We start from the raw sequence: 25164 nt of genomic DNA on the forward strand, positions 1-25164 counted from the left end.
TTCCATGACATAAACGAGTCCCCCATACACTGAGCACTGAGAAAAAGATATTTCCGATTCCACTTCAGGCGGCACTCTACCCCTGGAAAATACTCCTCATTAAGTAAATCATCAAAGCACAGCTTAAATATTTCAGTTTTTCATTATTTCTTTTTCCAGGAGAAATTAGAGCGATATTTGTGAATGTGCTAATTCACTAAGATCTGGGATGTATCAAGGATTATTTGAACAAAATCTCTTTTAGTGAGAAGTTGAAGGGAGTCAATTTCAACTGTGACAAATTCTGAGCTCCCTGTGAGCTCCAAAGAAGTAAGGTGGACGACTACCTGCTGAAGATAGAGCGATGAACTTGCTATGCAAGATGTAACTGGTGTGGACCAATGGGGCACATCTCAGATGAGCCAAAGAAAGGCCGACTGCATTTGAGAGCTTAAGGTACCTGTGACTGATGGGGTCACCAGAAGGAGATTTTTTTAAGCCAACCACTCAAACCTGCTTTGATTCCAGATTAGAGATTCCACAAAGAGGGTGGGCCTAAAAGAAATCACATTGAGGTCAATTTTATAGTCAATTGTATAAAGCAATAAAAATGGGAACTGTTGCCCACAAAATCAATATATATAACCCTGACCAGTCACAGGCAAATTGTGGAGGAGACAAAATTGGCTTCTAAAGACTCTTCACAAGATGGGGTCCAATAGACCAAAGTTGAGATCCTGTCTGTTCTTTCAGTGTAAGCTGCCTTGTTCACTTCCCTTCTCTGTGCCTCAGTTTCCTCATATGCAAATTAGAGCTACTATAGTAGACCTTATAAGATATATAATAAGCTGATGCTTTACATTTTCTACCCATGTACCCTCAGTCTCAGGGGAGAATGTGCTGGCTGCTCTGGAAGGACCAGAAAATTAATTGCAAAGCAGCCTAAAGCAAGTATTCACCTTTGTTGTTTTCTACGCCTTAAATGCTCACAAGATTATGACTTTTCTGGCCCCATCAATCCCTCCACCCTGCTCCACCACCCTTTCCCTTATCCTACGAGCTTCAGCCTTACTGGCCTTTCTTCTTTAATGTGTCCCAATCCCCATACATTTCAAGGCCATCTTTACCCACCTCCCTGCCACCACTACTCCCTGCCTTTCAGCAACCTTTTCTCCTCATATTTCAGGTTATCTTTCACTTGCCTCTCTTGTTGGCTTTTTAAGAACTGTGGGATGCTTTCCTTCGTAGTACCTAGCCCAGCTTCTGTGACTAACTCATCTGCTTCCCATACTATGTTCTGAATTTCCTGAGATAGGGGTCATTTTGCTTTTGGCCCATCATTGGAACACCAACATTTACTACAACGCTCAGTAAATAATTGTTGAATAAATCAATGAATCTTAGAAGTTCACAGTAATTTGTTGGTGTACTTCCATAATATACCTATTTTCTTTTGCTTGAGATAAAACACACTATCCTAAAACAATAATCATTGAGTCAAGTGGTCCCTCCAGGAAGTTGTGTCATGCTTAGTCTTCCCTGAAGCTGATTCAGGGCTGCAGTTGCCTGACAGTATGTCCTTCCCCAACCTGATAACAGAGAAAGCATTCATATCTAAAATTGTCTTTATTATTGCGCTTTCCTTAGCTACTCGCTGGCAAACTCCTACAACTGATAGGACAAAGAAAAGGTGTCTCGGGCCAGTTCTCCTATGCCCCTCCCTCCATGCCTTTGAAGCCATTCTCATATTTAAATAGTAGGTCTTCCTCTATCTGTTTCATAGAAAGAGACTGGGACTTTAGGGAAGATTCACCCCAACAATAAGCACACTCAGATGGTTCCTAATGAGAAGTTTTCCCTCAGGTAGAGTGGACAAACTGGCCACTTCCTCCTAGATTTCAATTTCATAACTTGTGGTTTGGATGGCATACGAGTCATGTTTGTAAAGGAATGACCTCAGTTGACTTAATGGCTTTTTCTCTCTGTATATAAAAACCAGAAAGCTTAAATACCTGGAAAATTATAGAGATCATTTTTCCAGAGTGAACCTTGCTCCATATTGTGCCCCCATCTGCCCCAGAAAGGAAAGGGAACAATTTTCCCTATTGTAGAAGGCAATCCTTGCTCCCACCAAGTTTCTTCTAATGAGAAATTCTCTAGGTAAAGACAAGTGCTCAGATTGGGAAGTGAACAAAATAATAAACAAATGTCCACTGAAGCTCTTCTACTTTCCCAGTTACTTTTCATACTCATTCATTGAAAGCTGTTTTCTCAGGGTTAAAGTCCTTCAAGCTATTAAAATGCACGTTTTGTTATAGAAGATATTATAGTATAAGGATTATATAATCTCTGAATCAGACTGTGGCTCAAATCAGGTGTATGAGCTGGTTTTATTTAGCCTTTTGAGGCCTCCATTTCATTGTCTGTAAAATGGGGTTGTAATAGTATCCATTTTATAGGTTTGCGTAAAATCACAAATTTGGACTAAACCAATGGTGCTCTGCTTAGCATCCCTCGTTTCTTAAAAGAGTCTTCAGAGGTAATGATCCAATATTCAAGTCCAAGCCTGGCCATTCTAGGATAAATAATAATAAAAGTAGAACTTTGTGTTGAAAGAGTTAGAAAACGCCTAGGAACAAGAAAAGAAAAAGTCCCTTTTTACCTATTTATCTAACTTAATTCAGTCATTTCTACCTTAGCCTTTTCCTAAGAGCTCCTTCCGAGAAAGTAAGGTGATAATTTTGCTTCTATACAATGCTGCAGGAAACATCCAATAATTGACATTTTTCTTCCTTGTACAGTTTTTTCCTACTTTGTTAAAGGAAAATATTATCTTTTTTAAATTTTTTGGAGAGTTTGATATTATCTTGGCTGAATAGTATGCATGTGCTAAATTGATCATTATGAAGATCAATGTAATTTGTATCTTAATGATTCATTGAGAAGCCATTTGTTGAGTTCCCATTCAACGTCAGGTCTTGAGCTACAGTCTGTGGATACAGACATGAAATATAGTCCCTGGTAGAAACAGTTTACATACCATGGGGGGAGGCAAGCAATTAGAGAGTTAAATAATCTAATAAGTTCTGTCATAGAAGTGAATGTGGGGGTGAGTGGACTCAAGGAAAATGTTCCTGAGGACAGTATGGCTTGCCAGGCCAGTGAGTAGAAGTCAGTTTTCAAAACATCACTAAGCATAGTTTTCTCAAGCACAGAAAACTGGAGTGGGTGGGCAACAGGGAGAAAGATGAGGATGGGGAGTTGAGCAGGTGAAAACACAAAGGAGGGTCGGGAATGCCATGCTAAAGAGTTAGTTTTGCTGTGAGAGTCATGAGAAACCGCTGAAGGGTTTTAATTAAGGAAATAATACAGAGTGATGTGGAATTTTGAAAGCCCACTCTAACAGTGGTTTGGAGGGAGAAGAAGAAAGGACAGACAGTGGAGTTTCGGAATCCATAAGGTAACTGATGCAATCCTGGAGGAGGCGCAAAGACCTCAGATATCGTACGTTGCACATAACACGGTGCTTTCTTCTCTTCCCTGATACAAAAGAGAGAGCCCATTTTTGACAGCTTTATTCTTTAGCTATGTTGTTGCCCTTCTATCTACTCTACAAGGGAAAGAGGGAAGGAAATTATATAAGAAGTATTTCTTGGAAATTAAGGACTGTGCCAATCGCTTTCACATATTAAGAACCTTGAGCGGTAGGCATTATTTCTAACCATTTCTAGCTGAAAAAAAACCCTGAATTACACTTGTGAATACACTACTTTCTTCTGGGTAAAGATTTTCTGAAAGTGAAAACTGCCTTGACTTCAGAACTTTATGTTGTCATTAGAACAGCAATAATTTTGCATAATACTATTCTTATTTCCTGTCCTCCATCCCTCAAACTATACTTTTATACTGTTCATCACAGACACGAGTTCTCCCCTGTTTGGGATACACAGTAGAATTGCACTGCCTAGCTCCATTTGCTTGAGTGGGACTCTGTCATCAGTTCTAGAATTGTACTTCTAGCTCCTGTGGCTTGGGTAGGACCATGTGACTGGTTCTGGCCCATGAGATTGTGTGGCAGTGATGCATACCATTTCAGAGCTGGATTATTTAATTGGGGCTATGAGATACTCTGAAGCTCTCTCTTCCCTCTTCCATGCTATTCCCTGGATTGAGGATGACCATGGTCCCAGAACCAAGTTCTAAGCTTGTCCATGGTGGACATATTGTAAGAGTGATTTTAATCTACAGTTTCTCTGTCTTGGGGCTAGTGACATTGTGGCAGAGTGATTCTTTCTTGGGGAAGGAGAGACAAGCTCACCAGGGCATTAAAGGATATTGAGTGGTCTTCCTGACCTCTACTCACTAGCTATCAGTAGCACCCCGCCCCCGGCTGTGACAACCCAAACTATGGTCCCACATTGTCAGATGTCCTCTGTGGGGAAAATTGCTCCTGACTGAGAACTACTGTTTTAAGCTACTGAGACTTCTATTCACTACTGCTTTATAACCCAGTGAGGACTTGTATACTCCAATCCCTTGTTTTCATCTTTACTCCTTCCTTTGTAAAGTTAATTCTCCAGATATACTTTTGATCTGTGAAGCATTGTGTTTTGTTACCCTTTAAAAATGTATTTAAATCTATCATCCAGTTTAAATGCGATTACAACTTGTCCTTTCATGGTCTCTTTTCAACCTGGTCAAAATAATTTCTGTTAATATGTGTGTCCCTTGACAAGAGTTGTCACTAAAACAAGTAAGGTTTTTTTTTTGTATTATATCCCAGTTTATTTATAATTTCCAGGTTGCTACCTTAAACTGGTTCATTTTGGTTTAATTGAGGACACATACAATGCAAATGAAACACTGAGAAGGAAGGCTTTTGTTCTCAAAGTGTTTGCATACCAGCTAGGCAAGTAATATGTATTCATAAGAAAATATAAATCATAATAATATACAATGTGCTTTTTTTAACCATATGTGCAAAGTGCTTATAATTTTCTGGCACATGGTAAGTACTCAATAAATGTTAGCCATTATTATTATTTTATTTTTGTCTTTTGTCTTTTGAGGGCAGCACCCACGGCATATGGAGGTTTCCAGTCTAGGGGTCGAATCAGAGCTGTAGCCGCCAGCCTACGCCACAGCCTACGCCACAGCCACAGCAACGCAGGATCTGACCCACGTCTGCGACCTGCACCACAGCTCAGGGCAACGCCGGATCCTTAACCCACTGAGCAAGGCCTGGGATTGAACCCACAACCTCATGGTTCCTATTTGGGTTCATTAACCACTGAGCCACCACGGGAACTCCCTAGCCATTATTATTTTAAACATCATTATTTTTATACCATTTGAGAGATTTCTCTATGCCCTGTACCACACAGTAAACTCTTCAAAAGCAAAGACCATATCCCATTCAACTTTGAATTCCCAATACTTGGCACTTTGGTACAAGGAAAACACTCAAACTATACTGAGTGAATGAGCATGAGTTAAAGTCAAAGGGGGGGGTGCAAAACACTTTGGTTTTAGAAGAGACAGAACTTCAGACTGAAGTAGTCCAGGGATATTTCATGATGTTACTTTTTTAAGCCATGAGTGGAGAAAACTCTTTGTACTTAGTAATAATTTCCACGGTGAGTTTTTTTGTCTCTTTCTTTTTGGGAATGAGTCATACAAGTAATACAGTGTCAGGTAAATCAAGTGAGACTTTGGGTCTGGAGATTTGCATTGAAATCTTAGCCCCACCCCATACAGTCTATGCTGGTAGTCTTTCAGAACCTTGCTTCCTATATCTGTAGAATGATACTTACTAGTACTATTTCTTCTGCATACATCATGGAAGTGTTATAAGTATCTTTGTGATGTATATAAAATATTTAATAAAAGTCCATTCACATGATGTGTTATTGCTACCAGTTTACAGGTACTACTGAGAAATCCTTGGTGCCTAGGCAAATGTCTTGCTGAGCTTAAAAGTTACAGAAAACTGTAGTCTCCTTATTAGTAGCAGTTACTTAGAAGTACTTGGGGTTAGACAACAGAATTGTGGTCCATGGCAGAATCTGACCCTAGCCTTCCCATCATCAAGAAGCATGGAAGTTGAAGGATTCTATTGTCCTGTTAAAATTTTCTTCCTGCCAGAGACCATCCTGAAGTGAGTGTGCTCCAAGGCATTTTATCAGCCTATTTGAGGAGACGGTAAAATGGTTTGGAAATATCTCAAATGGTTTATTAGAAAGGAAAGAAGAAATTATATAGTGAGAAAATAAAGGATGAGAAAGGATTGGAGATGAATACCAAATGGTTGACAGAAAGACACTTGAGCCTGAGAGGGGAAAAAATGAGACGGAATTGTAATCCCTGTAGCTATTCAACACGTAATAGATTTTGTTTCCCACATAAAGCATATTGTTTACCAAAGTGCTGCTTAATACGCCATAGAAAATGAGAAGGATTCATAAGTATGGGTAAGATGAGGAGAATTTCAAGAGAAGGGGCAAATTTGGGTAGTTTAGTGACATCCTGTGGCTTCTTTGGACCTGATTTGGCCAATCAAGATACAGACTGTGGTTAAAGAGGTTTGCCAAACCATGTCTGAGATGCTCCTCAAACCCTTCCCTCGAGCTGACCACCCTTCCATCAAGCTCCCTTGTGTGATGACAGATAACATGCTCAAATGATGAAAAGCTTGATCTCGCTCTCTAAATATGACAGCCTCAAATTGAAGATGGAAGAAACTGGTTTTGATGGCTCCAGAGGAGAGAAAGTGGGCCAAGGAAAGGTAGAATTTAATGCAATATAAAGATCATTCTTTATAAAATGAAGATGCCCTGAAAATCGAATGGCTAGAAATGCTTGAGCAAAAAGTAGATAAATATCCACTCGTTCTAGTAAGAACTGGAATAGAAGCTCTTTCCAATTCAAAATTCCTATGGCTTTAATCCTGTCTTCCACCCAACACAGGCATTTCCTCTATAGCATCCTTGGAAAGTGGAATCCTCAAGCCAATTTTTTTTTTTTTTTTTTTGAGCACTTACTTGTTAAGTATGCAAGCTACTGGCTGCAGTTTTGACTTTATAGAAGTAGCAATTCATTGACTGATAGAACAAATTTCCTGGAAAGAATGGAGGGAATGATTTCAAGAATGCACGTGGAAGGACCACATTTAACCAAAACAGTATCCTTCAGATTTTGAGAACTTACTGGGAATACTTCAAGTTCTAGCACTTAATGTTTCTGATTTGTCTTTAATGGAAGATACACAAATTAGCTCTTCTCTACTGGAGATGCTATTCAACCTTCATTTAGCACTCTATCATTCGAGAAGAGCCTTTTGACATTTTATTTAGACTTCAGGAAAATTGCGGTGTTCTCCCATTTCACAGGGAGGACACCTAGAAGATAACAGATACAGAAACTTGAATTTGTGTCTTTGGGGTGGGACTGTGCCGAAGACTGTACATGAATTACTGCTAAGTTATAATACCTGTACAAAGTGGTTATCATTCCCATTATACTTCCAGGGAACAAAGGCTAGTAACATTACCCAAGGGGTGAAGCCAGAAGTCTTAAAACATTTGGCCACCACCAGCAAAACAGAGGTCAAATATTCAGATCAAACAGTATAAGAAATGGGGATTCAGAGTTTGTTCAATACTCAACAAACATTGAGTTCCACACCATTCCTGGTCTCAAGGAGCCTGTGGTCTATGAGGTTCTGGGCTGCATGTCTGCCTTCTGGTCTGAGGCCTCAGCAACCGGCCTGCAGCTCTATCTCCTGTATCAAATGCAATCACTTCAGTAACCTCACCAGAAAGGTATGGAGATATTCAAGACTTGCCAAAACCACATAGTGACTGTGTAGCAGTTTGAATTTGCAGAAATTCTGTTGGAATTCAAAGCTTCATATTTTTCCAAAGTCAAAAACTCAGTCGAAACTTCAGCTCCATAAATTTTATTAATCCCATACTTCATGGTCTCCCTCTGCCTACAAAGACTTTTCCCACCTTTTCCCTTGCCACCCAAAACCCCAACTTTTCAGCAGATAAAATAGCCCCCACTTAAAAAAAAAATTTCTAACCATTGTCCACCTTCTATCTCAGAATTTCTAGACTCCTGTCTCTTTGCCCTTCTTGCAGAGGATGAAGTCGTATGCATCTTTATCTCAAGGAACTTTCCTACTGGGTTCACTGGAGATGAGTATGATGGAGAGAACTCTTGAATTCGGACAATTAACTAGCTGTCCAACCTGAACTATTGACTTATGGGTGATACTAGATCTCTTTCCTATGCAGGACATATTTCTTTTTGTTTTTTTCTTCTGTTCTTTTTAAAGAGAATTCACTGCATCAGATTTAACCATAATAACAACCTTTGGGATAGATGCTATTATTACCTTCATCAAACAAATGATGAAACTGAAACTTAGAGAGAAATTAAGAAATATAGCTAGTGACCCACAGGAAATAAGTGATGGAATCAAGATTTAACCCCAAATCTGTCAAAACCTGGAGACCAGGCTCCGAAGTGATGCTCTTTGTTTCCTTGGTTACAATATTTTTTCTGTAAAATGGAGATGAATCAATCAGTTTTGTTTCATTTCTTGTAGTTCTTTTCAACAAAATGTATGAAGAACCCAAATATATAATGAGAGAAAAAGCAGTGTTGAGCCTGATTTTTTAGTTCCAATGTGTATTCATATATATATATTTACATATACATACATTTAATGCATGCTTATTATTATTATAAAAGAAAATGAAATATTTCAGAATTATGTGTTGTTAAACATAATTTTGAAATCAGGAATTATGGATAATAACTGGTGTTGAATCCAATTATTCCAGGGATTGTTTTGGTTTCTTGGCACAAAAATGCTGATCTACACAGAGAAACTTTTTTTAAAAAGGTAAAGGTTTTCAATTAATAAGCTTATTCTGCTATTAACCATTAGAGAAGATTGAAAGAGAAGCAATAGGATATTTTTATTTCGATACTGAATCACTACCATCATCTCTACCATAATAGCTGCTCACTTAAGTTACTTAAGTGTTTCATTTGGGGTTTGTTAGTAAACTGGCTCCTGTCTAGCTGGTTGAAATGGCAGGAAATACTTTTCAAATATGTCTGATAACAATATAAGATTTCTCAGGAATTTCATCTAAAAAAAATCTCACGTGTCTTAGCACACCTCTGTCATTTTTCAAGGCTATAAAAATCTACTTTGTTTTCTATTCAGTAGGAATTTGAAGTTTCATTTCCCTTGCTGACACCTTATTTGCAATTATAAGCATGAAAATACCAGAGTTCTGAAAAGCTGTTGTATTTTTCTTAGCTACTTAACAAGTGGAATTCCTTCACCAAGCACAATTTTTTTCTCCCTTAACATCTTTGAAATATTTGTGCTAGCACCTTGCCTTCAGTTCATCATATAGGTTTCCTATTTTTTAAAAAAGGTAATTCTGGGAAACATACTGCCAATAATAATTGCCAATAACTCTGAAAAATGGCAGTTTTAAGGCTGCATCTTAATATAATTGATTATTTATATGGTTTGGTCCAATAATATTTAAAATGATATGTACAGGTTTGTAAGAAGTTAACACCTAAAGTTTAACTCTACGATTCTATTAGAGTCTTTAGACGGCTTGAACACTTGGTGCTGAGCTTTAAGAAAATTATTACTTCTATGTTTTTCCCAGATGTTACTTTCACATCATCTGTACAGATGTTACTACACATGAGCCAGTTGAAGGTAAAATATCTTTTTCGTTTTCCTCTGCATGAACCCAGCATAGAAAAAAATAATATGTTGAGATCCACAGTATTATTAGTCAAATGCATGGAAGAGTTTATAAAACTGACTACCTTCATTAATCCATCATATATTTTGGATGTAAAAAATTTCACTCCTCTCCAGACATATCATCAGAAAATGGAAACACGTGTGTGTATATTTTTGTATTAGTCTTATCCTCTTACATTTGTGTAGGATTGTTGGAAAGTAATGGGTTTTGAAACTTTCCGTTTATAGAATCTGATTTTCTGTCCTGGGAGGAAGTGTATGTTCATAATGTCACTAACATACAATTTGCATCAAATCTTATATTTGAACTGTTCACTTAATATTGAAAAAAAGAAAGTAGAGGAGTTCCCATTGTGGCTCAGCAGAAACAAATCTGACAGTAACCATGAGGTTGTGGGTTCGATCCCTGGCCTTGCTCAGTGGTTAAGGATCTGGCATTGCCATGAGCTGTGGTGTAGGTTACAGATGTGGCTCAGATCCTGTGTTGTTGCTATGGCTGTGGCATAGGCTGGCAGCTGTAGCTCTGATTGGACCCCTAGCCTGGGAACTCCCATATGCTCTGGGTGCGGCCCGAAAAAGCTAAATAAATAAATAAATACGAATGTAGAAAGACTTATTTTCATTGCCTTCTATTTAGACATATCTAACCTGTCTGGGACCATAAGACTATTTTGAAGTAGCTGGTTGCATAAAGCCTGCTGTAGATGTGGATGATTTTATGATCAAAAACATGGATTCCTCCAGTTTGTCCTTCCGTCAGTGTAGTTTCTTGCTTTTGTGTGAGTTTTAAGAGTATCTGTGTGAGAGTTGTCGGCACTTTCCTTCATTTTTATATCATTCTCAATAGGTTGATAATAGTTGATACATCAATAGATGCTAATATGCCATATCTGATTTACCCTTTTAATTTTCTCTCTCTCATACCAGATAACTCTAAGAGTAGTTTTTACATCTCCTGGGAAAAAAAAGGGGGGGGACATTTATAAATACACAAATGAGATAGATAAGATGAGTCCCCATGTGGCTCAGTGGGTTGAGGCTCCAGCGTTGTCATTGCTGTGGCTTGGGTCACTGCTGTGGCTGAGGTTCACTCTCTGGCCTGGGAACTTCTACATGCTGTGGGCACAACCAAAAAAATGAGATAAGAATAATTCAGCATTTGGAAAAACTTCATCAATAAAAAGTCAAATCAGAAGCTTCTAAGATTTAAAATTAGCTCTAAAGCAATAACATATTATTTTGACTGTATACATTTACATTTCCTTCTATTTACACTATTGACTCTTGATTGAAGATGGAAGCATGTGCCAAGCAACTGTAGCAAAGTCCTACCGTGCATGGGGATTGTGTACAAGAGCAAAGGTAGCATGCCTGTTTTTGTTCCAAGTTATGTGCGTTGACATATTCTGTCTTGAATTGTTAGAAAAGAAAACCTTCAGTGTAGAGCTATAACCTTCCTATCCAATGACACATTTACTTCCCACCTCCCCCTCACAAACACATACACACACACCAGAAAAATCTTATTTTTAGGTCTGCCCCAAAACAAGTTAAAATGGTAAAACAAGTTAAAGTTTTATGTGTTGAAATTTGAGTCTTTGCATTTTTACTTACGAGCCTTAAAATACATTTGAAACATATTTATTATAACTTAAAATATATAGATCTGTGCATCTGTCCAGAATTCTAGGACTTCACAAAATAGAATTTGAAAACTATGGGATCAGATCATTTCCAAGTTTCCCTTCAGTACTAGCTTTTTATGTTTATGGCTGTTTTTTCTCTCTAATCATATTACTTTCTCCATGTTCTCTTTAGTTTCTAATTATTGCTTTACTCTTTTTTATCTTTATTCTCTTCTCCACTGTCTCCTTTCTATAAAAGAACATACATTTGAAATGTGGCTAGTGCAACTGAGGAATTAAATATTGAACTTAAATTTTACATTCAGTAGCCACTTGGCTAGTGTCTACCATATTGGATAATGCAGATGGGGACCGTGTATGCATCTATAAATCAATAGCAGAAACAATATTAAGAAAAAATAGAAGAATTTCTAAAAGTCAGTCAAAAAGATGCTGAAGCAACAAAATCAGGTATCACTTTTCATTCTTCAGATTAACAAGAAACATAAATATTGGTAATACATGTGTTAGTATGGATGGAAGAAAATTAATTTTCTCATATACTTTTGGTGTAAAAATAATAGGGTCTTTTTGGAGTCACTCTGGTAGTATCTGTCATCATTTAAACCATCTATACCCTTTCCTCTACAATTCCAAGTATCTGGCTTATGGAAATAATGGCACAGACATGGGCAAGAAAGTCCATTGTAACACCATGTGTTTTAATGAAAAAAGTGGAAACTACTTAAATGTGGGGCCTTTTAGGCAATGCATTACCTATAAAGAGGATGACATTCACTTTGTAGTCTTTATGAACAGTGGCCTCTGGGTGAAACTCTTGCAAAATCCTGGTACAATGTCAGAATGGTTCAATTAGTTATGGTACAGATCACATACACAATGAAATATCATGCAGCCAGTAAAAAGAATGAAATAGAGCTCTATGTCCTGGCAAAGACATATGCCAATTAGACTGTTAGTGAAAAATACCACTTGTAGAACTATATGTGCAGTAAAATCCACCTTATACTTAACAAGAACATTAAAAACAATCAAGAAAATCAAATTACATATGAGAAAATTTAGTATAAAACTGAAGAGCATAGGCTCTGAAGCCAGACTCCCTAAAACTGAATAATCTCTGACACTTGCTAGCTCTATGTACTTGGAAAACTTACTAAGCCATCTGTGCATCAGTTTCCTCATCTGTAAATGGGGATAACAATAATGTTTAGTTCACAGTGTTGTTTTAAGTATTAAATAAGTATATGAAAAGCCTTTAGAATAGTAAATGACATAAGAAGCAGTAAAATTATTAGCATAATATTACTACATTCAAGTATATGTACCTACTTGAATATAATATATAGAGAAATATCCAGAATACATATCAAATTGTCAACATATTTCCCTTACCATAGAAAGTTCTGTTTTTCTGTTCTAGATCTTAATCTTTGGTTTTATATTTTACATATACTTTTCCAAGACTGTCACTTCCCTTTTACACATGCCAGATCCTCACAATAATCTTGTAAGTAGCTATAAATTAAGAAGCTGAGGGAGTTCCCGTCGTGGTGCAGTGGTTAACAAATCCGACTAGGAACCGTGAGGTTGCGGATTCGGTCCCTGCCCTTGCTCAGTGGGTTAACGATCCGGCATTGCCGTGAGCTGTGGTATAGGTTGCAGACGCGGCTCGGATCCCGCGTTGCTGTGGCTCTGGCGTAGGCCGGTGGCTACAGCTCCGATTCGACTCCTAGCCTGGGAACCTCCATATGCCGCGGGAGTGGCCCAAGAAATAGCAAAAAGACAAAAAAAAAAAAGAAAAGAAAAGCTGAATCTATGGTGCAGCAGGATTGTCACTGTAGTGATTCAGATCACTGCTGTGGCATGGGTTCTATCTCTGGCTACAGAACTTCCCCATGCTGTGGGTATGGAAAAAAAAAAAAAAAAAAAAAAAAAAGCTGAATCACGGAGAGGTCAAATAATTTGGGCAAAGTGACATAGCTAATAGGGTGTAGTGTGGAGTTGGGATTTGAATCCTGGTACTGATACTCCAGAATATAGCTTAAATTCTAGACCAATTATTTAATTTTTAAGGAAGGAAAATAAGGAAAAAAAATTTAAGTAAGGAAAAATAATTTTCCTAGGTTTGATAATAATTATTTTCCTAGATTTTCATCAGTTTTCTGTGTTTTCCAACTTTTTGGTTGAAATTAAATATGTTCTCTTATGACATTTGGTATCTCGTCAGCATTTATATTTGTTTATTATATTGTTTATTATATTGTTCATAGGACTCCATTCTTTATTCCCTTTAATCTTACTGGCCCCAAATCTTTCTACTTTATCCATCTTTAAAAAGAACATTTAAAATTCTTATTAACATGCTCTACTTTAAAAATATTTTTATTTCATCATTTAAAAAATCTTCAGTAATTGCTAATTGTTTTTCTTTTGTGTTATTTTTCTACTTCTTTAAGATTCTTTTTTTTTTAAATTGAGGTATAATTGACATATTAGTTCCAGATGTATACAATAATGATTCAGCGTTTGCTATGTTGTGAAATGATCCCCACAAAAAGTCTGGTCATCATCGGTCCCCATAGATAGTTAGAATTTTTTTCTTTTGATGAAGACTTTCAATATCTGTCCCCTTAGCAGTTTTTGAATATGCAATACAGGATTATTAACTGTAGTCACTGTGCTGTACATCACATCCTCATGACTTGCTTATTTGATAGCTGGAAGCCTGTGCCTTTTGAATACCTTCACCCATTTTACTCACTCCTATCTCCTCCCTCTGGCAACCACTAATCTGTTCTCCGTATTTGTAGGCTCAGTTTTTTTCATTTTAGAATTCACATATAAATGAAATCATATGGTATTTTTTTTTCTTTATTGGACGTTTCTTTTACATAAATCCTCTCAAGTTCCATCTATGGTGTTTCAAATGGCAAGATTTCATTTTTTCATGACTGAGAAATATTTTATTTTATATATATATATACCACATATTCTTTAGCTATGCACTCATCAGTGGACACTTAGATCGTTTCCATACCTTGGCTATTGCGAAATTGTGCTGCAGTGAATATGAAGATGTATATAGCTTTTCAGATTAGTGGTTTTTTTCTTCAAGCAAATACCCAGAAGTGTAATCACTGGATCTGTTCACTAGATCACTGGATCTAATCACTAGTTCTATTTTTAATTTCTTGAGGAATTGCCATATTGTTTTCCGTTGTAGCTGCACAAATTCACATTCTTACCAGTGGTGCACAAGTGTTCTGCAGTTTCACCAACACTTGTTATGTCTTGTCTTTAAGATTCTTGAGGGAAAGTCTAGGTCATTTATTCTCAGTCTATCTTTCCTTTTATAAAGAGTTTTATGGGAGTTCCCATCATGGCTCAGCAGAAATGAATCTGACTAGTAACCTTGATGACACAGGTTTGATCCCAGCCTCGTTCAGTAGGTTCAGGATCCAGCGTTGCCATGAGCTGTAGTGTAGGTTGCAGCAATGTGGCTTGGATCTGGCTTTGCTGTGGCTGTGTCATAGGCTGTCAGCTACAGCTCCAATTCGACCCCTAGCCTGGGAACTTCCATATACTTCGGGTGCGGCCCTAAAAAGCCAAAAAAAAAAAAAAAAAAAAAACAACAAACAAACAAAAAAAAGGAGTTCCCATCGTGGCTCAGAGGAAACAAATCCAACTAGGAATCATGAGGTTGTGGGTTCAACCCCGGCCTCACTCAATGGGTTAAGGATCTGGCGTTGCCGTGAGCTGTGGTGTAGGTCATAGTCGCAGCTCAGATCTGGCATTGCTGTGGCTCTGGCATAGGTCAGCAGCTACAGCTCTGATTAGACCCCTAGCCTGGGAACCTCCATGTGCCACAGGTGCAGCCCTCAAAAGATAAAAAAATAAAAGTTTTTTGGCTTTACATTTCCTTATTAATACCACTTTAGCTTATATATTTTATCATGAACATTTCTCTTTTTATTCATTTCTGAATCATTTGTACATTTAATTCTGATTACTTCTTTAGTGTAGCATTATATCAAGAGGTATTCTACATTTCCAAAGGGGTAGATTATTTTTTATTCTTCTTTGTTTTTGGAGTCCGTGGTAGGAGAACTGCCACAGGTTCACACAGTCATATTTCAGCTTTCGTCTTTTCTGAGTGGAGGGGAGCTTGTGTTCCCCAGGACCACATGACTGATTCAGGTCAATGAAATATGAGCATAAAGGACATGTGACACACCCAAGCTGAGGCAATGAAAAGCCTTATTTCATTGCCTAGTTCTCTGGTCTTGTCCTCTTGCCTGACAAATAGGGAGGGCTTTGTTGAGGCTGGCGGAATCATGGGATGAAAGATTCTTTACAGGTGAGAAGGATGAACAATCTAGAATGAATTTCGTGTGAGTAAAATAGAATCTTTTGTTGTTTTGGGCCACTAAGTTTGGGGGGCCTCTACCTCAGCATAGACCTGGCCTAACCTGAAGAATGTAAACTATTATTATTGCTTTTTATCAACAGCCTCCTAATCATTAGTACTTCCTCCTAATAGTTAACTTGTGTGTGGTAGTCACACCGTCAAACCAAAGCAATTGGTATTGGGGGAAACCCAACAGGAACTTCTCAGTACCATCATTTACTGAAGGGGCTGTACTTGTGTCTCAGCCCTCTATGGGCAAATATTGTGCCTCCCTTCATTCAGCCAGTCACATTTCCCAAGCCCCCTACAAGTACACCACTTTGTGCTGAGGTCTCTTGATGCCCTCTGTGAATAAGAATGTACCATAGAAGAAAATGCCAAGTGGTCCTGAAAGTTTTAAATAAGAACAAATAAGCATGACCCCAAGCAGATGCTCTTTCTAATATCTGTGGCCTTTAATTCCCAAAATTGCTTCGTCACACATCTCCCTCCCTTCCCCCATGCTCATGACTCATTCTGAATTTTCCTTATTTCGGTCATTTCCCTAATTAGCTCATGTTTTGTGGGTTTCATTTTTCAACAGCGGCCTGACTGCTGCTTCTGATTTGTGCAGTTTTTGCACACGCTATTGTTTGCAGACACATTTTGGCCGGGACCTCATTTGATGAGCCATTTGTTAGTTCTGATTGAGTAGGTCACTTGTGGGCTCAATTAACCACTTGCCCTTCATCTGATGGTGCAAGTGGCCAATTGCACCTGCAATTAGCTAATTAAGGGTTCGGTCATTTCCATAGGCAATTTTGCCTTTATCTAATTATGGGGCTGCACCAGATTCCTTTCATCATTTGAGCATAGACCAGCCAATGTAGGCAGAAGATGATGACTCTTGGTAAAGGTAGAGCAGCAAAAAAGGAAATTAAAAAAAATTGTTTTGTTCTTAATTTCCTCCTATGCTGTTTTTAAAAAATGTGCAATAGTAAAATACACGTAACATAAAATTTATCATCTCAACTATTTTTAAGTGGAAAGTTCAGTTTTAATAAATATATCCATAATGTTGTGTAACCATCACCACCATCCATCTCTAGGAATCTTCATCTTGTGAAAATGAAACTTTCTTCCATTAAACCATAACCCAATAGTTTCCATTCCTCTTTCCCCTAAGCTCCTGGCAACGAACATTTTACTTCAGTCCCTGTGATTTTTGACCCCTCTGAGTACCTCATATCAATGGAATCATACAGTATTTATCTTTTTGTGACTGGCTTAGGCAATTTTGAAATTTTATCCTTTAATGTGATTGTCCAAAGTAGGCAGAATTTACAGATTAAAGGCCTAGAATATTTTTCTGTTCAAATTAGAAAGATCTTTATGTAGTTCCCACAATGGGAACTCCTGTTTATTGGGCTTTTATCCATCCGAATAAATGTATGTTAACAACACAAGCTTTGCCGAGTCCTGGATTGTGTGTGCCTGCATGCAAATACATGGTGTGGGTTTATGTACATGAACTCATTCCAAGAATTTGCATTCCTGATCTGAAAGAGCTGAAGGTGCCACAGAACCTGGATCAGGCTTTCTACAGAGAAATTGTAGGGGAAAAGAGGGCTCTGAATGCAGGAGAAGAAGGGGGAATTTATCATTTCTATCTTTTTGATAAATGCTTTGCAAATGACTTTTAGTGGGTTCAATAGTTCATTCAAGAACCAGGAAGCCAGGTTACTTAATGCCAGGACAAAAGCACTGCAACCATCTCAGAACCTCTTCTGTCTGTAATACAATCTGAAAACAGTTGAGTCCTTCACTTCTAGAAAGTGACCAGTACATAGGCAACCATCAGAGAAAGCACTTATTGTCCAGATTTCTCATTGTATATAATCTGTTGGAATCATAGCCACACAGTCAATTTCTATGGCCCATCTGTCAGGGCATTGAAATTGCTTTATTATACAGAACCCGCTCACAGATTCTGTGGATTCAGTAAGGAATATTTACCGAGTGTCATCTGAGATCTCAGAGGTTCCATAAAACACTTAATTAACATACAAAATCCACTTCAGCTAAGCCTATACCTACTTTCTGAATATCAGTTACTGATTGGATTACTCCAGAGGCTCACGTTGGCAAGGGGAGAAATTGCAGAAGCTACTAGAGAGCAAGCTAGAGGCAAAGCAAGGTGGGCTGCCTCTGACATCTGCTATTTTTTCCCTGGGGCATGAGAGCTAGTGACTAGTGACGTGTTCCACCAAAGAATCACAGGAAAAAAAAAAAAAGTCCATAGAACTGAACTTCTTTTGTTTGTCTCTTTATCTTTTTGTTTTGTTTTTGATAAGCAGGAATGCTGCCTTGCATTCATGATCAATTGTTGCTGTCATCTTTATCTGACTGGCCTTATTTGTCTCTGCTGCTTAAAAGCTTTGATACCTTAGGCAAGTTACTTAACCTCTCTGAGCCCTTCTTTTAAAAAGATGGCAAACTCTCCCTCCTGGAGTTACTGTGATAATTAAGATAATATGATTAGAAGCAGTTTCTTCCAGCTCAGACTGCAGAGGGCTAGAGACAAGCCCCCTAAGATGGAGGATTATGCTCAGCACATAACAGAGTCATTTGCAAAGAGTAGGTACTGGAAACGTAATTGTTGATTGACTGGATAGATATTAATGAGGTTACATCAGCAATAGTAATGATGGTCCTCTAGCTTTGGGGCTTTTGTGTGCACATGACCTCACCTCCATGTAATTACTTTTCAAGGGTTTATGGCCATTCCCACGTGTCTCTCCTCCCTGGTGCTGTATTTGCTGGCCTCTGTGCCACTAGCAAGAAGCAAACACCTCCTAACACTTAAAAAGGGCCACCTGGAGCCTGTGAGAGAGTCTAGGGCAAAGCAGAGAAGGCCCTTCTCTCTGTGTCATATTCAATTACAGGGGTTCCCTTACAGGGCTGTCTGAGACTGGATGTTTCACAGACGTTGATGAAGGCAATTCATTAGGTGTTTCCTTCAACCTCTTTGTTCCATAGGACACGGATATGATGAATCCTATGTAGGCTGTGCTTGGAAATAACTCCAAAACCACCACACCAGTCTCAGGGGTGATGGTGTCCATTATTGGAGGGCTCCTCCTTCCCAGAGTTTCTTCTCTCAGACCCTGATGCCAAAAGGCACTGGCTGGCCTGCGCCATACTTGTCAGACATATCTGGACATGTCTGAATTCACGTTTAGGCTCAAGCAGAGATCCTGTTATCTGTCTGTCTGTCTGTCTGTCTATCTATCATCTATCATCTATCTACAGCTCCTATTGTATTTGGTGCACAGAAAGAAATTAAAATGTAGATCTCTTTCCTTGTCCTAAAAACCACATCAAACACTGGGGTCATGGATGGTTTTTCAGATTTTCAAATTATTTCTTTCTCTCAGTTAGAGGGAAGTTCTCAAACTAAAGTGTTTTGAATGGTGATGAAGGAGTCAGATTTTCATGCTCAATTACTCTAATTACTAGTTCTATGAAGGCACAGAACAAGCTTGAACTCAGGAGGGTACTGTTTAAAAACATTTCTTCTTGAAGACACAATTGGGCCTTAATAGTTTTCCTCGTGTCATTTTATGTCTCAAACAAGATGGCTTTAGTGAAATCTCACCCATATCACTCAGCTGCATTCAGATGAAGTATTAAATGAAGAGCCTCGGCGGTTTACAACAGAAAAGGTTTTTTTTTTCTCACTGGTTTGACATGTCCATTGTGGGTTGGCTTTGACTTCAAGTCCTAATCGTAACAGGACCCGAGATGATGGAACAGCCTTTCTCTGGGGCTCACTGCGTATAGAAACCCACCCTGTGTCTGATTGAAAGCCATCAAGTCTTTTTAAGCAGGAGGATAACTAATATCATGAAGTCTGAGCTTGAAATGATCTCTGATGTCAGGGAGGAAAGAACATTCAAAGAAGAGGAAGAAACTGATAGACGCAGAACTAATTACCAGACATGTGTCAAGGGTTATAAACAGGATGTGTGATGTATAATCTTAATATCTACTGAAACTTGTTTCCAGCACGGTAGAGCCACTAGGCTGTGGGCATGGAGAGGAGATAACTTGCACCCTTACTTCCAGTCTGTTAAAGAGGAAGAAAGGCCGGTCAGATCAGCGACCAGTTGCCGTAGTGACAAGCTAGCTCCTGGAATGCACCATGAATGCGGGGTGCAACACAGAAACCAAACAAAGCCTCCTGGCTGGTGTAAAATGCCCCACTGCCCCCCAAAATACCTTTGAGTTCTTAGGCAGAGGGAATCATAACAAGCCTGGGGCCTGCAGCAGGGGTTCAGCATCTCAGCAAATTAATTTTTTGCCTGCTTGCACCTGTCAGTGGCCCAGTAATGTCCTGCTAATCTCCCAGTCTCATCTGTCCCAGGGCTTGCTCCCCATCGGATGGAGCAACTGGCAGCTCAGGCAATTACAGTGAAGAGAGGCACCCTCTTGGAAATATATGCAAGGGCTTTATTTGCAGGAAGCTGCCGGGGTCATCTCCTGAGGTGATATTTTTGGCTATGCCAGACATCTCCCTGAGGTCACTGTTCATAGATATATCTGTTGAAATTTTAAGAGTAAGGCCATGACTTAGGAGGAGGGCCCTGAGGGGACTTAGGTATTTAAATGGGCTCTTTGTAGTCTCTCTCTCTCTCTCTCTCTCTGGTTCACTGAGCAAACTAGCTTCGTAGCACTGCCTTGATCATTCTCCTCACAGCCCCTTGGAGAAGAATGAGTGAACTGTGAGAGATTGATCTCCAGGCTGGACTCTCCTCCAGCTGTGAGTGACACAGGCAAAGAAAGGCTGTCAGGGAAGCCCCCAGGTGGGGCTGGGGAGATATAGCCCCCACTAGACAGTGCTGGAGGGGACAGAACCCTTTTAGTAGCCAAAACATCTCCCCTAAAAGAAAAAGAAGGTGGCCTGGAATAGGAGGGGGCCTTGAGAGCTTGGGAGGGGTAGAGCTGACAGGGAGCAGCATCTACATAATTGACTGTCGTTTCCCCCCCAACCCGCCATCCCCTATTCGGTTCTGGAAGCCAGGCTGCACCACATCTGTGTGCCTTCAGCTCAGCTCAACATGTCTCTGGTGAGAAGACGTCTCAGATTTCAGGAGCCCTGCAAGGCTTTGGAATGCTTGCCAGAGAGGAATTTGAACATCAAAAGGTTCAAAGGTGGCTGGAAAATCCAATCCTCAAATTGTCGGAAGCCAAACATGTCTTTTCGGTCGCATTTTTATGACTTTAGTAAGGACAACCGGTGGGACGAAGAATCCAGGGGAGTTTCAGCGTTTACCCAGCAAGCCCTTTCTTCTAAGGAAGTCAGTGCTCTGTAGCATTGTATTAATTTTTACGAGCTGGGGAAGGAGGGCAAGTAGTTATTTTATTTGGAGACGCAGAGCAGTTTCAAGTGATATTCATAATGGATCGTTGTAAATCTGGGGAGTCAAGGTTCAAATACGGGTCTCTTCACATTTGACATATTTTTATTTTGGGTTCAAATGAAGTGTATTTTTAATAGGCAGGACAACACTTCCTGCCTTCAATCAGAGATAATACCAGAGACAGCAAGTTACATTTCAACTTCAGATAAATACGCCCGCAGAAAAATTTCGCCTATTCCAGCTTTAAAACATGTTATGTCCAAGGTCAATTTATTTTCCTTGCAACTTAAAGCCAATCATGAGGATGAAATAACATCACGATTTTTATCACAAGGAAAATTTATCCTCAATCAGTGTTTTTTTTTTTTTCTATGCTGCTTTTCAAGAAAAAAAAAAAAGACATGCATTATTCAAAAATTAGAAAGAAAAGAAAGAATGGATTAGCAGTAGGCCATGCCAATGAATCAAGATATTCAAAATAAGTTATTCCTAAATGGATACGTACCAAATGAAGACGCCTTTCACGGCATCCGTGACCTTGAAATTTAATCTGAGAATTTGCTTCTGAGAAAAATGGCTGAATAAGCAGGTCTTAGAATAAAGCTTTTCACTCAGTAGTTCCTTTTTGAAGACACTTGGGGAAGGTACAGCAGAAAACTAAGGTATAGATCCTGGCCTCAAGAAGATTATAGCTCAGGGGGGCTTTGAGCCCAAAGTGGGTGGCTGACTATAGTTTTTTCAGTTTTCTCAGAGCCTCAGTTTGATCATTTATAAAATTAAAATGAAAACATATCTTCCTCACTTACTACTAGGAGAGAGAGGAGGGGGTAAGGATGGTTGGGGAAATTTTTTTGTTTGTTTATTTTTTTGTCTTTTAGGGCTGCACCCACGGTATATGGAGGTTCCCAGGCTAGCGGTCGAATCAGAGCTGTAGCTGCTGGCCTATGCCACAGCCACAGCAACGTGGGATCTGAGCCGTGTCTGCAACCTACACCATAGCTCATGGCAACACCAGATCCTTAACCCACTGAGAGAGACCAGGGATCAAACCCACATCCTCATGGATGCTAGTCGGGGTTTGTATCTGCTGAGCCACAATGGGAACTCCTGTGAATTTTGAATAATTATAAATTATCAAAGAGTCTCTCTCTGCTCATATATCGTGGAATCCTACTTTTAACACCTGACAAGGAGACTTTCTGTGAGGTAGCCAGCGTAGGATCCTTATGAGAAATGCCTCTTCTATTATTCTTTTTCTGTGGTTGCCTAGAATGATAGTAATCCATTTTCTCGGCCCTCACTCTTTTCTCTTCTCCTCTGTCTGTTGGAGTTCTGATTCAGAACTGCTACATCTAATGATGTATCTGTGGTCCACTGATGTGGCACTGTGGGTGTGACACTTTCTCCATGCAGACTTTAAGCTAGATAGTATCATATTTATCATCTCATTTCATTCTTACAGCTAGCTTATGAGGTTCACTGCTCTTACACAATATCCAGGGAAACCAAGTCTCAGAGAAGTTAAGGAGTGGTCCCGAAATCACAAAGATAGTAAAAAGCAGGACTGGATCTCAGATGGTCTGCTTTGGCTTTGGTTTTCTTGGAGGTAAGAGGTTCTGAAAACATGTTCCAGTCCTGCGTTCTTCATGGGACTCTCTGAGCTTCTCACCTGTTGTTATTCCTTGGGCTATTTTAGCAATTCGAGTCGGGAACCCAGAATCTGACCAGCCTCTGTTTACAAATCTGGGTGATACCAAGAGTCATGTGACCTGAGTTCGAGTCACAACTCCATCGCTTACTAACCTGAGCTCTGATATCCGCATTTGCAAAACGGTGATAAAACCAAGGATCTTTTCTTGTAAGAATTCAATAAGATAAAGTATGTTAGGGCACCTGGCATATGTTAGTAGGTGTCCAGAAATCTGAATTGATACTTTTTTTCATATAAAAAAATTGTATGGGAGTACCCATCATGGCTCAGTAGGAATGAATCTGACTAGTATCTATGAGAACGCAGGTTCGATCCCTGGCTTCAGTCAATGGGTTGAGGGTCTGGCATTGCTGTGAGCTGTGGTGTAGGTCACAGACATGGCTCAGATCCCATTTGCTATGCTTGTGGCATAGGCTGGCAGCTACAGCTCCAATTCGACCCCTGGCCTGGGAACCTCCATATGCCATGAGTGCAGCCCTAAAAAGACACACACACACACACACACACACACACACACACACACACACACAAAATGATGGAAGTATAGTTGATTGACAATGTTGTGTTAATTTCTAATGTGCAGTCAAGTGATTCAGTTATGCATATACACATATCCATTCTTTTTCAGATGCTTTTCCCTATAGATTATCATGGAATAGTGGGTAGAGTTTCCTGTGCTATACAGCAGGTCCCTGTTGAACATGACTTCTGATTCCAGTATCTTTGGGGATCTGCCCAGAACCACTGTGTCCTGTGAACTGAAGTTACCCCAGGGGCGTTTTATGATATATTTGGCAGCAGGAATCCAGTTTCCCTGGGGTTCCTTGTGTAGACAAGCTCCCAGAAGATAACATAGCTTCAAACAAGATACTTCACTGAAAAATACCTTAGAGTCTATCTAGTTCAGTGGTTTTCTAAATTGTTTTTATTAGTGGATGCCTATTTTTAAAACAAATTTGAGGAAGAATCATGTTATGCAAAAGTGATAAAGCTTCTCAGCCTGAAGAGACGGTGGGAGGCTCAAAGCAGGTTAGCTCAGACTCTTAGCACAAACCTTCCCCTTCCAAAACCTTGAAGTTTTTCAGAGCAATGTTTGAAAACCACTGATAGAACTTCTAACAATCCTATTTTGTAAATGAAGAAACCGAGGTTCCAGAAGAGTTATTTACTAGAAAGAATCCATCCATTTTAATATGTAAAGGCATCACCTGCAATAGCTTGGCTTGGTCTTTCTTTGACGTACTGTTTCTTTTGTTTGTTTGTTTGTTTTTATTTTTTTCCCCCTTCAGCTGTGCCTGCAGCAGGGAGAAGTTCCCTGGGCCAGGGATCAAACCCATACCATAGCTGTAACCAGAGCCATAGCAGTGACAAGACCAGATCCTTAACCCACTGAGCCATGAGGGAATTCCAGCTTGGTCTTTCTTATATTCAACTATGTAGCAAGAGAAAAAAAATGGATTTTTTTAAGTAAATTTTATCAGTATAGGTGATTTACAATGTTGTGATAATTTCAGGTGTACAGCAAAGTGAATCTGCCATACATATACATCCATTCTTTTTCATACAGTTTAGACTACCACAGAGTATTGAATAAATTTCCCTGAGCTATATAGTAGGCCATTGTTACTGATTGATTCTGTATATCGTAGTTTATATATGCTGGTCTCAACCTCCCAGTCCATCCTTCCCCCCCAGTGTTTCCTGTTTGGTAACCATAAATTTGGTTTTGAAATTTTGGGGTCTGTTTCTATTTTTTGAATAAGTTCTTTTGCATCATATTTTATTACATTCCACATATTAGTAATCTCATATGATTTTTGTCTTTCTCTGACTTACTTCACTTAGTATGATAATCTTTAAGTCCACTCATGCTGCTGCAAATGGCATTATTTTATTCTTTTTATATGGCTGAGTAGTATTCCATTGTATATACATACCACATCTTCTTTATCCAATCCTCTATAGAGAGACATTTAGGTTTCTTCTATGTCTTGGCTATTGTAAATAGTGCTGTAGTGAACAATGGGGTGCGAGTATCTTTTCACATTATGGTTTTCTCTGCATAGATGCCCAGGAGTGAAATTGTTTGATCACATGGTAGTTCTATATTTAATTTTTTAAGGAACCTCCACACTGCTCTCCATAGTGGTTGCACCAACCTACATCTCCACCAGAAGTTTAGGAGGGTTCCCTCCTCTCCACACCCT

At 39.1% G+C, this 25164-nt stretch overlaps 1 long non-coding RNA gene across 8 annotated transcripts in view; it reads left to right on the plus strand.

Moving 5' to 3' along the window:
* Positions 1 to 25164, plus strand: part of LOC110256021 — a 533154-nt gene that overhangs the window by 347648 nt on the left and 160342 nt on the right. For 7 of the 8 annotated variants that reach the window (XR_002337158.1, XR_002337157.1, XR_002337161.1 and 4 more), the window contains one exon: positions 9684 to 9736. The exons of the other annotated variant lie outside the window; for it this stretch is intronic. This is a non-coding gene — a long non-coding RNA (uncharacterized LOC110256021). The remainder of the gene's footprint in view (positions 1 to 9683; positions 9737 to 25164) is intronic. 8 annotated transcript variants of the gene reach the window in all.

Source organism: Sus scrofa, chromosome 1 (assembly GCF_000003025.6).
Source record: "Sus scrofa isolate TJ Tabasco breed Duroc chromosome 1, Sscrofa11.1, whole genome shotgun sequence".
Taxonomy (NCBI): Eukaryota; Metazoa; Chordata; class Mammalia; order Artiodactyla; family Suidae; genus Sus; species Sus scrofa.